Below are 14,789 nucleotides of genomic sequence, written 5' to 3'. Positions count from 1 at the left end.
CCTTGGAGGCCTAACTTCGCTGGTGAAAGCACTTGTGGGGTTTCTGTAGTGTAGTGGTCATCACGTTCGCCTTACACGCGAAAGGTCTTCGGTTCGAAACCGAGCAGAAACAGTGCTCTTCTTTTGGCGAGAAAATAATAGCATCCACTTGACGCACCAGCAATGATCGTCGACAGGCACCCAATAAAAAAGGGTTATCTGCTTGTTGTGTCTGTAGGTTTCCGTGTTGATCGCAACAAGCACAAACCGGGAATAAATAGATTAATTAAATAACACAGACCCACGTAACACCCTTCACCTTAAGTGAATAAATTGTAGGGAAGAAAAAACATCTTACCTGAAACAAAAACTACAATTTATTCTATCAGACGCGTGATAAAGCGTCCGCAATAACATTATCCTTTCCACGGATGTGCCGAATGTCTAGTTGAAACGTTTGTAAAAACAAACTCCACCTCATCAAACGCTGGTTGTGGTTTTTCATCCGACTAATGAAAAGTAAGGGGTTGTGATCTGTGTAAACAATTAAAGGATAAGAAACAGAATCAATATAAACATCAAAATTTTGGAGAGCAAGGACAAGTGCGAGCGTCTCCTTTTCAATGGTTCAGTAACCTCGCTGATGTTTATTAAATTTCCGCGAGAAGAAACAGACAGGGTGTTCGATTCCATTTATATCTGTCTGGAGGAGAACAGCACCTGCACCAGTGTCACTTGCATCAACAGCAAGAATAAAAGGAGAAGAAAAATTGGGCGCAGATAGGACTGGAGAACTAATCAAAATGGCTTTTATTTTCTCAAAACTCATCTGACATTCCTCAGACCATTCGAATGGTACTTTTGGACTGAGAAGGTCAGTTAAGGGACAAGCAACTACAGTAAAATTTCTACAAAAATTTCTGTAGTATTCAACCATCCCTAAAAAGCGACGGAGTTCACGGCACGTAGTGGGCACTGAAAAATTATGAATTGCCTCCACCTTTGACTCAACCGGACGATTTGTCCACCACCCACAACTTTCCCAAGATAAGTCACAGTTGCTCGACCAAATTCACACTTTGCCAAATTGATAGTGAGGTTGGCACTCGACAGACGGTTGAATAAGGTCTCTAGTTGTTTTATATGCTCAGACCAAGACGTGCTATAAATAACCAAGTCATCCAAATACGCTTCGATGTTCTGCAAGCCTTCAATTACCCGGTTTACTAAATGTTGAAAAGTGGCCGGTGCGTTTCGAAGGCCGAAAGCCATTACGGTGTAATTTAGAAAACGATCCGGTGTAACGAACGCAGATATTTCCTTAGCACAGTCACTAAGGCCCACCTGCCAATAACCTCGGAGCAGATCAATTTTTGAAACAAAAACCGCATTCCCAACGCGATCCACGCAATCCTCCATACGAGGTAACGGATAACTATCAGGCTTGGTGAGATCATTTACACTTCTAAAATCAGTGCAAAATCGAAATGTGTTGTCAGATTTCTTTACAAGCAAACAGGGTGAACTCCATGGACTAGAGCTTGGTTCAGCGATGTTATTTTCGAGCATGAAATTTACCTCTTATTGCATCTGTTCTCTCTTTTCTGGACTTACCCGATAAGCATGCTGTTTTATTGGTAACGCGTCACCCACATCAATATCATGCTCAATTAAAGACGTACGGGTAGGAACATCCGAGAATATAAAAGTCAAGGTTTTGGACAATCTCAGAATTTTTTTGTCTTCCCGCCACTAACTCAGGAGCAGGAAACTCCACGTCTTCCTCCTCCAACAACACGCCGTCAGCAACAATGGGAGACAAAGGACTGATCAACGGATCAGCACTGGACAGCGCACGGTGATCAGGAATTTCAGCACCGGACAGCGTCTCGTCAGTCAACTGAGTCTCTGTGGGCAACACAGTTAAAACAGCAGCATTCTCTCTAGACACATTTGACGATCATTCAAAGTAAGGCTTAAGCATGTTTATGTGACACAGCCAAGTTTTTTCTTTCTGTCAGAAGTAGCAATCACATAGTCAAGTTCACTCACCTTTTCTTTAACTACATACGAGCCATAATAGCGAGCCTGCAATGCAGAACCTGACACTGGCATCTGACATCTGTAAATTTGATGATGGTGTTGGATCTATTCACAGCCCTGCAGTCGATGGTAAAAAGGGAGTAGAGGAACGGGCTCAGCAGCCCTGTGGTACACCAGTGTTGAGTGTGACGCTAGTGGAGCAGATGTGACCTGATCTAACATTTTGAGGTTTGTTAGTCAGAAAGTCTATAATCCAGTTGCATAGTGATGTGTCGATATCCAGGTCTCTTAGTTTGATCAGTAACTTGGAAGGTATGACAGTGTTGAATCCTGAGCTGAAGTCCACAAACAGCATTTGTGCATTAGTGTTTTAATTGTCCAGGTGTGTAAGTACAGAGTGCAGTGCTATAGAGACTGCATCCTCTGTGCTCCTGTTGCCACGGTAGGCAAACTGATGTGGGTCCAGTGTGGATGGCAGAGAGTCTATTAGATGTGCCAGGACCAACCGCTCGAAGCACTTTATGATGATGGGTGTGAGTCCTACAGGGCGGTAGTCATTCAGGCATGTTGGGCTGGAGTGTTTGGGCACTGGCACAATAGAGGTGGCTTTAAAGCATGTTGGCACAGCTGCTAGGTTAAGCGACAGGTTGAAAATGTCTGTGAATACCCCAGCGAGCTGTTCTGCACATGCTTTGAAGACTTGCCCAGGAATACAGTCTGGTCCAGCAGCCTTACGCACATTGATACGACTCAGTGCGGTGTGTACTTCTGAGGAGGTGAGTGTGATAGGTGAGGGGTCGGTGGAGGAAGTGATCCTGGTGTAGGGTTTTTTATTGTCTCTTTCAAAGCAGGCATAAAAGTAATTTAGCTCGTTCAGGAAGGAGACGTCTGTGGGTGTGGACTGGCTGGGTGTGTAGTTGGTGATGGCCTGGATGCCCTGCCACATGCGCCAAGGATCAGAGTTATAAAGGGCTCCTCTAGCTTTAGCTTGTAACAGTGCTTGGCCTTTTTGATGCCCCTCGTCAGATTAGCCCTGGAAGTGCTGTAGGCCTGTGCATCGCCTGATCTGAAGGCAGTGTTGCGTGCTTTCAGCAGGAGGCACACCTCCTTGTTCATCCATGGCTTCTGGTTCGGGTATGTAGTGATCTGTTTCTGGGTTGTAACACTATCTATGGTGGTGTTGATATATTCCAGAATAGAGGAAGTGTAACTGTCAATGTCTGTGTGAAAGCCATGTGTGGCCTGGGAAGCAAACATACCCCAGTCTGTGTGTTGAAACCTGTCCTGGAGTGTGGAGTCTACCCCATCTTTGTGTAAACATGGTCTAATGTTTTAGACCAAAAACAAGACCTAAACAACAGAATAGTTACTAGTAACTAATAAAATTAGTACTAGTATCTAATAAATAAAAACTATATATTTAATTAGTACTATCTAATGAATAAGTACTAGTATCTAATAAAATAAACCAGTGTCTAATGAGTAAGCACTAGTATATTTTGAAAACTCTAGTATTTAATTAATAGCACAAGTATTTAATTTGAAGGATATCTGAAAAATAAGCACAAGTAACATAAAAAAAGACACTAGTATGGCAGGGCTTGAAATTGCGACCATTTTGCTCACATATGTGCCCGAAATTTTATCTATGCGACCTCAAAATATATTTGGGAGCATTTTTGCAAGTGCATGAATGTGTTGTGTGCGACCAGTTTTTACTGTGCAAAATGTTCACCACATGCGCGGATTCGGGAGACATTCATGCTGAATGCATCTCTGTGCTTGAAACGGGAAACGCAGCGCTCAGGAATGGTTTAAAACAGTTGTCATGTCAACTTGCTGCAGTAAACAAAGCCAAGTCCGTAATCCTTGCCCCGCCTTCGCGCTCTTCTTATTGGCCCACTGCTCTAGCACTGAAATATCAGCTGTCAATCACTCAGTTAAACGGACATCGCAAACGGGCCTACACTGAGTAAACTAATATCGCTACTCATGAAAAGACCGGTATTGCTATTAACATGACGAATGCATATAATAAGGTGCAGTACATGTCAAAAGCATCAGTGCAGTATCAGACAGCACCCGTGAGAACAGCACAGTTATATCGCTAACAGATTTATTCATGTCAAGCAGTGCGTGCAGGGCCGGTGGGCACTCTGTGTATCTTTTGGACACTCAGTTACAGGGGCGTAGATTTAGGGTGGACGGTGGGGACATGTCCCCACCAATATCCACAAACTACCAAAATGTCCCCACCAATAATTTAATTCACTTAAAAACATCGCACTGTAAGTATAAACCTAGACATGCCGAAAGGGTTAAATCACGTTCTCTCCTCCAGTCACACCGCCCCCAAACACATATGAACATTGTGATTGGCTGCGCCTTTCCCTGCTGTCATGTGAGTGGCTGCTTTCAGACCATAGTTTCAGATACAAACAGCGCCAAAACAACTGCGCGGGGGGAATTTCCCAATGTGCGAGGTGTAAGACAGACACGCACAAGTTAGGATGGAGGTAGCAAGAAGAGGTGGACATAAAGAGCTTTTATGAAGGTAATTCAGTTGCGAAACTCGAGAGCTTGCAAATGTAAATGTGAGCACTTGTGATAAGAATATTTGTATGTGTAGGTTGAAATGTACACTTACAGCTCTGATGTGAACAGCTGAAATCCTCGATTTGCACACACACACAACAATCCACACACTTGTGTTTTAAATTCGAAGTTGCAGATTAATAGTTGTGTATTTGTAAAATGTCATTCACAAATACAAAGTGACAGACACACGTGTGCACGGCAAATTTGACTGCATCTTCGCTCTACAACCACAGGTCGGCACTCACAACCTCTCAGATTCGTCAGTACAACTACAAATCTCCCGCGCTCTGACTTTTGCTACACATCTCCCGCGATCTCTGTAGCAGAACTCATCTGTGCACTCGCAGATGCAGAGGCGTGAGCAGCGCTGGGCAGGGGAGGGGCGGGGCTGGTGTAAAGCTGTTTGATTGGCTGATGCCTGACCAATGAACAATGCCAGCAGCCAACAGGACTGAGGTGCAAAATAATCATTTCCCACGATTATTTTATTATTTAGGGTTTATTTAAACTCTTTTCTGAAGAGATTCTTGTTAAAAAATAATAAATTCTGTGGAAATGTACATACCAGTAAAAGAGCAGCAAAGCCAGTTTATTGGCTAGAGCCAGCCAATGAGATGGGGCGTTTCTGTTTGTCAGGACACAGGGCAGCTCACGTTGTTGGAGGCCTCGAGCAATCAGAGGGTAAGTTATGATTTTTAATAATTATCTATATGTTCAATACTGTTAGCTAAGCTAAGGACTGTGCTGGGTGCTTCTCTTGTTTGTTTCTTATATAAGAAAACAGTTATGAGTTATCTAGGAGCTGCTTTCAATCATGTTATATGGTTCTAAAGATACGATTCAACCCACATGAAATAAGAAGTTGTAATAGTATTTATAGTAAATAATAGTACGTTTTTGAACCATACTAACTATAGTAAACTGTATTATACAGTATATATTGCAGTATCTACAACTTTGTTAATGAATGCAACAGCACACTGTAGTATTAACTAGCATGAACTTTAATAAATTGAAGTATACTTGTATGTATGTATGTATGTATATATATATATATATATATATATATATATATATATATATATATATATAGCTTAAATTTGAAAAAATTGAAATATAGCTATCTGTTTAAAACTAAACATTCTAATGCCATTTATTATGCAAATATCAAGTTGAAACAAATCTGTTAAGAACACGTATTTATATGTAAAACCTAATACATTTTAAAGCAGTTTTATTTCTTTCTAATTTTTACATCTACATGCATCTGATTTAGGTCCACAACTTGCATCCTTCAACATAATATGTGTGTTCAAAGGAAGAGCAACTAGGTGAGGGAGACAGTGTCCATCGCTCGGCTGAGGGTCCACTTTGAGCATCTCATCTGCAGGGTTAAGCAATATAAGCTGAACAGTCATCATCTCTCTCTATTACAGCGAGCATCATCCAGCTTTACACAATGGCTTGCTTTCTGACCATTAGTTAAGGCTTGAGCAAAGTATTAAAGAGGAGATAACATTTGATGGGTAATGATGAAGTTGGATTTACCACCTCCATCTCATTATGAACAAGGAAAAACCCTGAAATATTTCAATACAAGTAACTAGACATTTGCACTGCACTTATTTGGACTGTAAATTTTATTTGACAAATTACATTTCACTTACAGAACAGGTGTCAAACTCAGTTCCTGGAGGGCTGCAGCTTTGCAAAGTTTAGTTCTAACCCTAATTAAACACACCTGATCAAACTAATTGAGTCCTTCAGGTTTGTTTGAAACTTTTACTTAAGTGTGTTGAAGCAAGGTTGCAACTAAAAACGTGAAGGATTACGGCCCTTCAGGAACTGAGTTTGACACCCCTGCCTTACAGTAAAGTGTAAAAATACTACATTAAACAATTATCAAAATAAAAGTTGTGTTTGTGGGTGAGTGTGTGTTTTGTTCAAATCTGTAGTCATCTTGGCAAGAAAAAAGAGAAAATAAAGTCGGCTTCCTCTTGAATGATCTGAATCATTTTGAAGTGTTTGTAGATGAGCTGGATCATCATGTCATCTTTAGCATAAATAACATCCTATTCAAGCTATGCAGCTTCTCTGAGTTCCTCATCGACTTGAAACATGCTGATCTCTCCTGTCACTCCATCCTTACAGGAAACTGAGAAATAACCTATTGTTAGTAACTTTCATAATTAAAAAAGTGATATAAAGGACACACTGTACACAAACATGTAAATAGATAGATGGATAGATAGATATGATGCAGGTTATAATAACAAAAACCGGTATGATCTGTAAGAAACTGAAACGCCTAGTGTTATTTTTAATTGCTATTAATGTGTGTGTGTGTGTGTGTGTGTGTAAATATACTTTAATTTATTAAAGTTCATGCTAGTTAATATTACAGTGTGCTGTTGCATTCATTAACAAAGTTGTAGATACTGCAATATATACTGTATAATACAGTTTACTATAGTTAGTATGGTTCAAAAACGTACTATTATTTACTATAAATACTATTACAACTTCTTATTTCATGTGGGTTGAATCGTATCTTTAGAACCATATAACATGATTGAAAGCAGCTCCTAGATAACTCAAAACTGTTTTCTTATATAAGAAACAAACAAGAGAAGCACCCAGCACAGTCCTTAGCTTAGCTAACAGTATTGAACATATAGATAATTATTAAAAATCATAACTTACTCTCTGATTGCTCGAGCCTCCAACAACGTGAGCTGCCCTGTGTCCTGACAAACAGAAACGCCCCATCTCATTGGCTGGCTCTAGCCAATAAACTGGCTTTGCTGCTCTTTTACTGGTATGTACATTTCCACAGAATTTATTATTTTTAACAAGAATCTCTTCAGAAAAGAGTTTAAATAAACCCTAAATAATAAAATAATCGTGGGAAATGATTATTTTGCACCTCAGTCCTGTTGGCTGCTGGCATTGTTCATTGGTCAGGCATCAGCCAATCAAACAGCTTTACACCAGCCCCGCCCCTCCCCTGCCCAGCGCTGCTCACGCCTCTGCATCTGCGAGTGCACAGATGAGTTCTGCTCAATGACTGTAAAAAATATGGACGACGCGACAGCCCTTTTTCCCATTGAACGCCTTGAGGGCAAAACGCCTGCTTGACGGGCACAAACTGTCGCAAAAGACTGCTGAAATTGGAGCCAGACATGCGCAGAAGGACTGTCTGATGGAGCCAGAGGAGGAGCCGCGAAAATGAGCAGAGTCGAGCTTCCAATCAAACGCTTTATGTAAAATCAACTACGCCCCCCGAACTTCTCAGCATGCGTTTGCTGTCATATCAACACAAATGGATGTAATAACGTTAACAAATATGAGGGTTTTATATATTCAATCGCGCCAGCTCCAGGCCGCAGCGCATAACTTACTCGCGGCGTCGCGGGCTGATTTCGGCTCGCATGCGGCAGCGCCGGCTCGCTCGGCCGCCGCATCTGGCTCGATTGACTCGGACTGGAATCGGGCAGTGAGTCCAGGCATCCGGAGTAGGTCCAGCAGAGGTAACATTAGTCAGTCTGAGCTCTAAGAGATAAGTCTCCGGCAGGCGAGAATCTAGCCGGAACTGTGTTTTGCTATCTGGGTGGCTAGGCGTGTATCAGCAAACTAATAAAGCCCGAAAAAAGCCCTGAACTTAGCGAATAAACAGTGTTCCACCAGGATCATGTATGTCAGAAACTATAGTTTACTGCTGAACTCATTTTGTCATCGTAAAATAACACAGAAATCGAATAATAACATTTCAGTCTACTTCAGTCTCCTGCCGAAGCTCAGACGCCGCGCTTTGAGGAACTGTCAATCACAGCTGTCAATCACGATGACACGCCCAGCATTAAATTACTGCTAAAAACAAACTGTTTACAAAAATGAAGATCTGCACCTATTTCAGCACAATAACCAGTGCCTTAATCGACCAGAACTATCTTTCGGGACATTTTATTGCAAGTGTAATATTTTTTTTTATTTGGGCTCAAGTCTCCTTCATTAACACGGAGGAGGCGGGCTTTATGACTTGTACTGCAGCCAGCCCCCAGGGGGCGATCTAACGGCCGAAACCTTCACTCAAACGTAGGCTTGCGGCACACTTGGTTCTGCTACAGAGATCGCGGGAGATGTGTAGCAAAAGTCAGAGCGTGGGAGATTTGTAGTTGTACTGACGAATCTGAGAGGTTGTGAGTGCCGACCTGTGGTTGTAGAGCGAAGATGCAGTCAAATTTGCCGTGCACACGTGTGTCTGTCACTTTGTATTTGTGAATGACATTTTACAAATACACAACTATTAATCTGCAACTTCGAATTTAAAACACAAGTGTGTGGATTGTTGTGTGTGTGTGCAAATCGAGGATTTCAGCTGTTCACATCAGAGCTGTAAGTGTACATTTCAACCTACACATACAAATATTATTATCACAAGTGCTCACATTTACATTTGCAAGCTCTTGAGTTTCGCAACTGAATTACCTTCATAAATAACAACTATTTTGCAGGTACAACTTGATTTAGTACAACTACAATCACTTTTAAACTGTTTAGGAATCATAACATACTGTATTTTAATCTTTTTGTTCAAGTTTGCTCCTCTCTATTGTTCTGCCAACTGGTCTCGTCTCTGCTCTGTCTCTCTCTGCCGGTGTTCCGGAGAATTCAGTTCCCCCTCCAGAGCGCATGCGCAAATTCAGTATCATGAATGATGACGCAATGAAGTCGCACCAGCGGAGCGAATCAGCAGTGTGGTGTGTGAAACCGGTTATGTTAAATTAAACATTAAGAATTATTATTTGTAAACGTGACTTTGCCAAAAACATTCCTAAATGTAAAAAAAAATCCATACTATATTTTAATCACATTGCTAATTCTTATTTAATGCAAATGTTATGATTTATACACGTACACACAGCAACACTTATGCAGTGTACAGTGCAACATTCAGAGGAAAACTTTGGTCATGGTGTTTATCTAAGACTTTTAGAATTATACAGCAAAATACAGAGACACCATTTAGGATGTTACGACATCAGATCGTTGTCATCTGTAAAGCATGCAGTCATAACAATGAAAGCACAGGAAAAGACAACTTAAGAAAAACAAACATTTATTTAGATGGACTTCGGGAAAAAGAAAAAACTGTTTTCATCTTATGGATTTTACTAGTGCAAGCTGGGCAGAAATATTCTTTGCATACTGGCGGGTTGCCAACACATGATTGGTGGTACCTCCGGTTACATCCATCACAGGCAATCTGAAAGATTTATACACACAAAAATAAATTAAAAAAACATTAAAAGTTGTAAGAATTTCAGCCACTTTAGCAATGCCTTAACACAACACAAGTGTGGTGTTTAAAATATTACCCAAGCTGAGGTTTGGTCATTATCACTTGGATCACTGAGTCCACAAAACTGACACAGCTCTGTTAAATCTTCTAGTAAATACATACACCAACATAAATCAGCAATTCACAAGGATCAGATTTATATTAAAAGTCATGTTAATATAGAATAAGAGCATCTGAACTTCAATTAACTTACAAACCAATGTTTTTGCAGTAACTAATCTTAACTTACCTGATTCCTGCACAAGAGTGTCCGCAATTTCTCTTCTTATTTTGTCTATGCCCTACTTTGAATTAGAAAAGGTGATCATGTCATCCTGTAAGATTTTTTCTGCAAACTTAAAAAAAAAAAAAAAACATTAAAAACAAATACAAGTCAATTTAGCAACCTTATTTTCCATACCTTGCATACAAAAAAACACAAGATGTGCTGCCTTTTTGCAGTGGATGAGGAACTTTGTCACAGGTCCACCTTGACACTTTGCAGCCTTTACTCCTCATAAAAGCTCTTAAAAACAAATATCATTATGGTGTCTGTTCCTATAAAAAATAAATAAACATTTCTTACCTTGTTGCTTCCAGACACCTCTTTATTTTTTCGGGGGACTCTCCCAATGGATCCAAAAAAAGTTTTTTTTTTTTTAGGGAAGGAAAAATGACCTATTAAACAAAAAATAAATAAATAAGCACACACACACACACACACACACACGTTTAGATGTACAATTGATACTCACAGCAAGAGTCCAGTGATTATGTTCATTTATAACCCCCAGAATCAGCTCATATTTGGCTGGATCAAGCTACAAAATAGACCAAATCGATTATTAAAAAACAAAATCACATTGCTTCATACAAATCTTGTATAAAATATTTAGCACATAGATTCAATTTAGAATTTCAAGAACATACCTTCTTTAAGCATTTGTATGACCCATGCCAGATTTTGGTCATTTCAAAGCAATCGTTCATAAATGCCTTCCCTTTTTGACATTGGTTATGTCGCCGTACGCATAAAGAGATGTATGCATTGATAACCTACACATTTAAAAAAAATCATTAAATAAAACCCTCCAGCATTTTACGAGGATCTTGGTTACTTCAGAATTACAATTAATCCTGAGGCAAGATTGGCATTATTCGATTACAACGTCAAATTTGGTAATTTACTCTACCTGATCTTCTAGTTCTTAGCCAGGGTTCAGCCGTGCCAAGTCCATAGAAAAAAAAAAATGTTGTATGGCCCAATTTTAGCCACCAAAATGCAAACATTTTGGTTGTGGACAAAAGAGTCACTATGGCCTGGTAGTGATTTCCCAGAGACTGGAAAAGATGGCAAGGTGACCAGAGGTGCGACACTCAAATTTACAAGGCTTGTGCATGGGGCTGGAGAAGGTGCAGCTGAATAAAGTGCTGCACATGGGGCGGGAGGAGTTGCGCTCAGGTCCAGAGGGCTTGTGCATAGGGCTGTAGAAGGTGCAGCTGAATAAAGTGCTGCGCATGGGGCGGGAGGAGTTGCGCTCAGGTCTAGTGGGCTTGTGCATGGGGCTGGAGAAGGTGCAGCTGAATAAAGTGCTGAGCATGGGGCGGGATGAGTTGCACTCAGGTCTAGTGGGCTTGTGCATGGGGCTGGAGAAGGTGCAGCTGAATAAAGTGCTGCGCATGGGGCGGGAGGAGTTGCGCTCAGGTCTAGTGGGCTTGTGCATGGGGCTGGAGAAGGTGCAGCTGAATAAAGTGCTGAGCATGGGGCGGGATGAGTTGCGCTCAGGTCTAGTGGGCTTGTGCATGGGGCTGGAGAAGGTGCAGCTGAATAAAGTGCTGAGCATGGGGCGGGAGGAGTTGCGCTCAGGTCTAGAGGGCTTGTGCATGGGGCTGTAGAAGGTGCAGCTGAATAAAGTTCTGAGCATGGGGCGGGAGGAGTTGCGCTCAGGTCTAGAGGGCTTGTGCATAGGGCTGGTGACCGTGTTAGGCTAAGCCTCTTTATCTTTTGTGGAATTCTAGGTTCCTCTCTTATAAAAGGGAACTAAATGATCTAAATTAATTTTAGGAAATTCCACGCCCTTGTCATTTATTAAATGGGCACTTTTCCCCTCCAATTGCAAAATTGTGAATGGCCCCAAAAAACCAGCATCAAGTTTCCCCCCTTTCCTCTGCTGACTTCTCACATTTTTTCGGAGCACTCTTTCCCCAATAGCAAAAGTATGCACAACAGCCCCAGATGTTCTTTTCTTGCCCTTGACCTTTTGTCTTGAGGCTTGCATGTTTTTTTACGGCCTCAAATACTTGGTCCTGCAGCTGTATGGCAGGCATAACTATTTCAGTCTGCAGGACATCTTCCACAGTATCATTGACCTGATAAATAAAACCAATAAGTAATACACATATAATACAAAATGGAAGCAATTTTTGTGAATAAAACTTACATCAAAAGACACAGGAACCTGTGAAAAATAACGAGCCTCCCTTCCAAAGATCAATCGGAATGGGGAGAACAGCGTGGTTAGCTGTTTTTTGGTCCTGATATTGAAGAGAACGGTATTAAATGATAATACCCACTTGAAATAACCAAGCCACAGCCATGCTCAACATGACACAATCTTACCTCTGTATTGTGTCATTAATTTTCTCCAACCCATTTGTTTGTGGACGGTATGGGGAACAAAGACTTCTCTCAATCCCAAACAGTTTACAGATTTCTTTGTTGATCTGAAAGAAAAAAAAAATCATTGGTACAGACATAACATTACTAAAATGCTCAAATGTTGAGCAAGTTACCATACAGACCTGATTAACAAACTCCCTTCCTTGATCTGTAAGGATTCTCACTGGTGCACCAAATCTATAAAATGTTTTCACAATGCACCAGGAGACCTCCTCTGCGGATTTTGAGGTGAGGGGATATGCTTCTACCCATTTTGTAAAATAGTCTAAGCACACACATGTATTGGTGCCCTTAAGATGTCATGGACAGCTTCCCAACCAAATCCATTCCAACCAATTCCCATGGTTCATTCACCTACACAGAATAAAGGTATACAGAGGGATAGAATATCATATAATATATAATACAATATAATATAATAATTCAATACAACTACTGGAGCGTACTCCTCCTGGAGCTTGATGGGTCTATTGACCTGGCAGGCAGAACACTGTTTGATCTACAGAGAGCATAAATGAAGTAATTATTACATTGCTTTTGGTAAAAACTACCACGGTTAAATTACAATTTCATCATGAAGATTATCAGCAACATACCCACTTTTCGATTTCAACACTCATTCCAGGCCAGTAGTACCTGCTGGAAATTGCTTGTATGGTTTTCTCTTTTCCACTGTGACCCCCGGCCTCACTGGCATGAAATTCTCTGAAAATGCTGTCTGCTTCTGCAGCACCCTTCAAAACTTTTACTAAGAGCTGTATAGCAGAGCCCTTATGACGGATATAAAACAGCATTTCATTTATTACAAACAAACAAATAGCTCAAATAAAACCACATGTATAATACCCTATACATTTTGGCCCAATATGTTTAAGCACAGGAATGAAGAACAAACAATAAACTGTACAGAGTCTTACCCTGGACAACATATTGGTGTGCACGCCGTCGAATGACATATTTCTCAACTTTTGAAATGCCAGGAGGATACATACCTTGACATTTATAATTTAACAAAACATCAAACTGAGTTGGATCCATTCTGGGAATAAAAACATAATTAAATTTTTTTTACACTGCTTACATTGGCACAATTTAATTATCAAAAAGCTGATACTTACATGTGGCCTTACTTTTAGCTGCCAGGAGAATGAATTTCAAATAGCATGCAGAACATTGAAAAAATGTGTTGAAGAACACAGAGCCAAAGTGTTACAACTTAGATACATTTTATAGACGAAAATCTGATGGGTTAAAGACTTCCAGGTGCTTTCTGGACAAAATCAGGTGCATGCTTTTGTTTATTTGTAATAATCCATCATTTAAGCAATTTAGTGCTTTTTAAAGGACTGCCAACTTTTAATTAACTGACAAAGTTTTTTTAATTAAATTCAATTAATTTAAACAACAATTGTAAATATTTTTATCCTTAAAATACAAATTGTTTTTATTTACATAATTTGTGTTTTCACTCCATTGCTGTATTGTACTTTAAATCGTAAAAAGTCATATATAGAGGTAAACCATTTTCCTCAGCCTCTGGAAAAACTGTTCCATTTGTTTAAAATAGTAATGAAAATCATATAAATGATGTCATGACATGACATAATTATAAAATAACATTACCAGCATTGCTTTATTGTGCTATAAATCTTAAGAAATTAATATATATATAGGGAGACCATTTTCCTCAATCTAGAAAAATATGTTTCCCGTGTTTTCAGTACAAAATCATGCTCTCCATATAAGTGAAAAAGTTTACATAAATAACTCATTTTAAACACCACAAACATCATCATGAGTTAGCTAAAATAATGAAAGACACAGGTAATTATAAAATGCAGTAGCATTTATTTTTCCAAGGCCTTAGTTGTTTGAAAGCCACCATGAGCTGATTCAGTACACAAAATCATGACGTCATGATACTGCATTTGCGCATGCGCTGTGAAGGGGGAACTGAATTCTCCGGAACACCGGCAAGCTGGAAGGGGCGGAGCTAACAACCCGCTCCTACGATTGGTTGTTACTTTACCTCAATCTACATTTGTATACATGAATTTTATTTCGTTTATTATATTTATAAAGACTTGTAGATATAATAATAATATGATTATACTACTCTAAATAATATTATAAATAATTATTTAACTA

General features: G+C 39.9%; 2 protein-coding genes and 1 non-coding gene across 3 annotated transcripts in view; 2 read left to right on the top strand and 1 right to left on the bottom strand.

Moving 5' to 3' along the window:
* The window catches only part of LOC148682191 (uncharacterized), a 137,174-nt gene that overhangs the window by 14,687 nt on the left and 107,698 nt on the right, over positions 1–14,789 (bottom strand). The gene's annotated exons all lie outside the window — the stretch shown is intronic.
* Positions 1–14,789, top strand: part of LOC108183502 (uncharacterized) — a 226,544-nt gene that overhangs the window by 131,050 nt on the left and 80,705 nt on the right. The gene's annotated exons all lie outside the window — the stretch shown is intronic.
* trnav-uac (transfer RNA valine (anticodon UAC)) lies at positions 40–112 on the top strand. The gene has a single exon. It is a non-coding gene; the product is annotated as a tRNA-Val (tRNA).

Source organism: Danio rerio, chromosome 4 (genome assembly GCF_052040795.2).
Source record: "Danio rerio strain M-AB ecotype USA chromosome 4, GRCz13ab, whole genome shotgun sequence".
Lineage (NCBI taxonomy): Eukaryota > Metazoa > Chordata > Actinopteri > Cypriniformes > Danionidae > Danio > Danio rerio.
The sequence above is the reverse complement of the archived record's forward strand: the minus strand, read 5'-3'. Positions and strand labels throughout refer to the sequence as shown.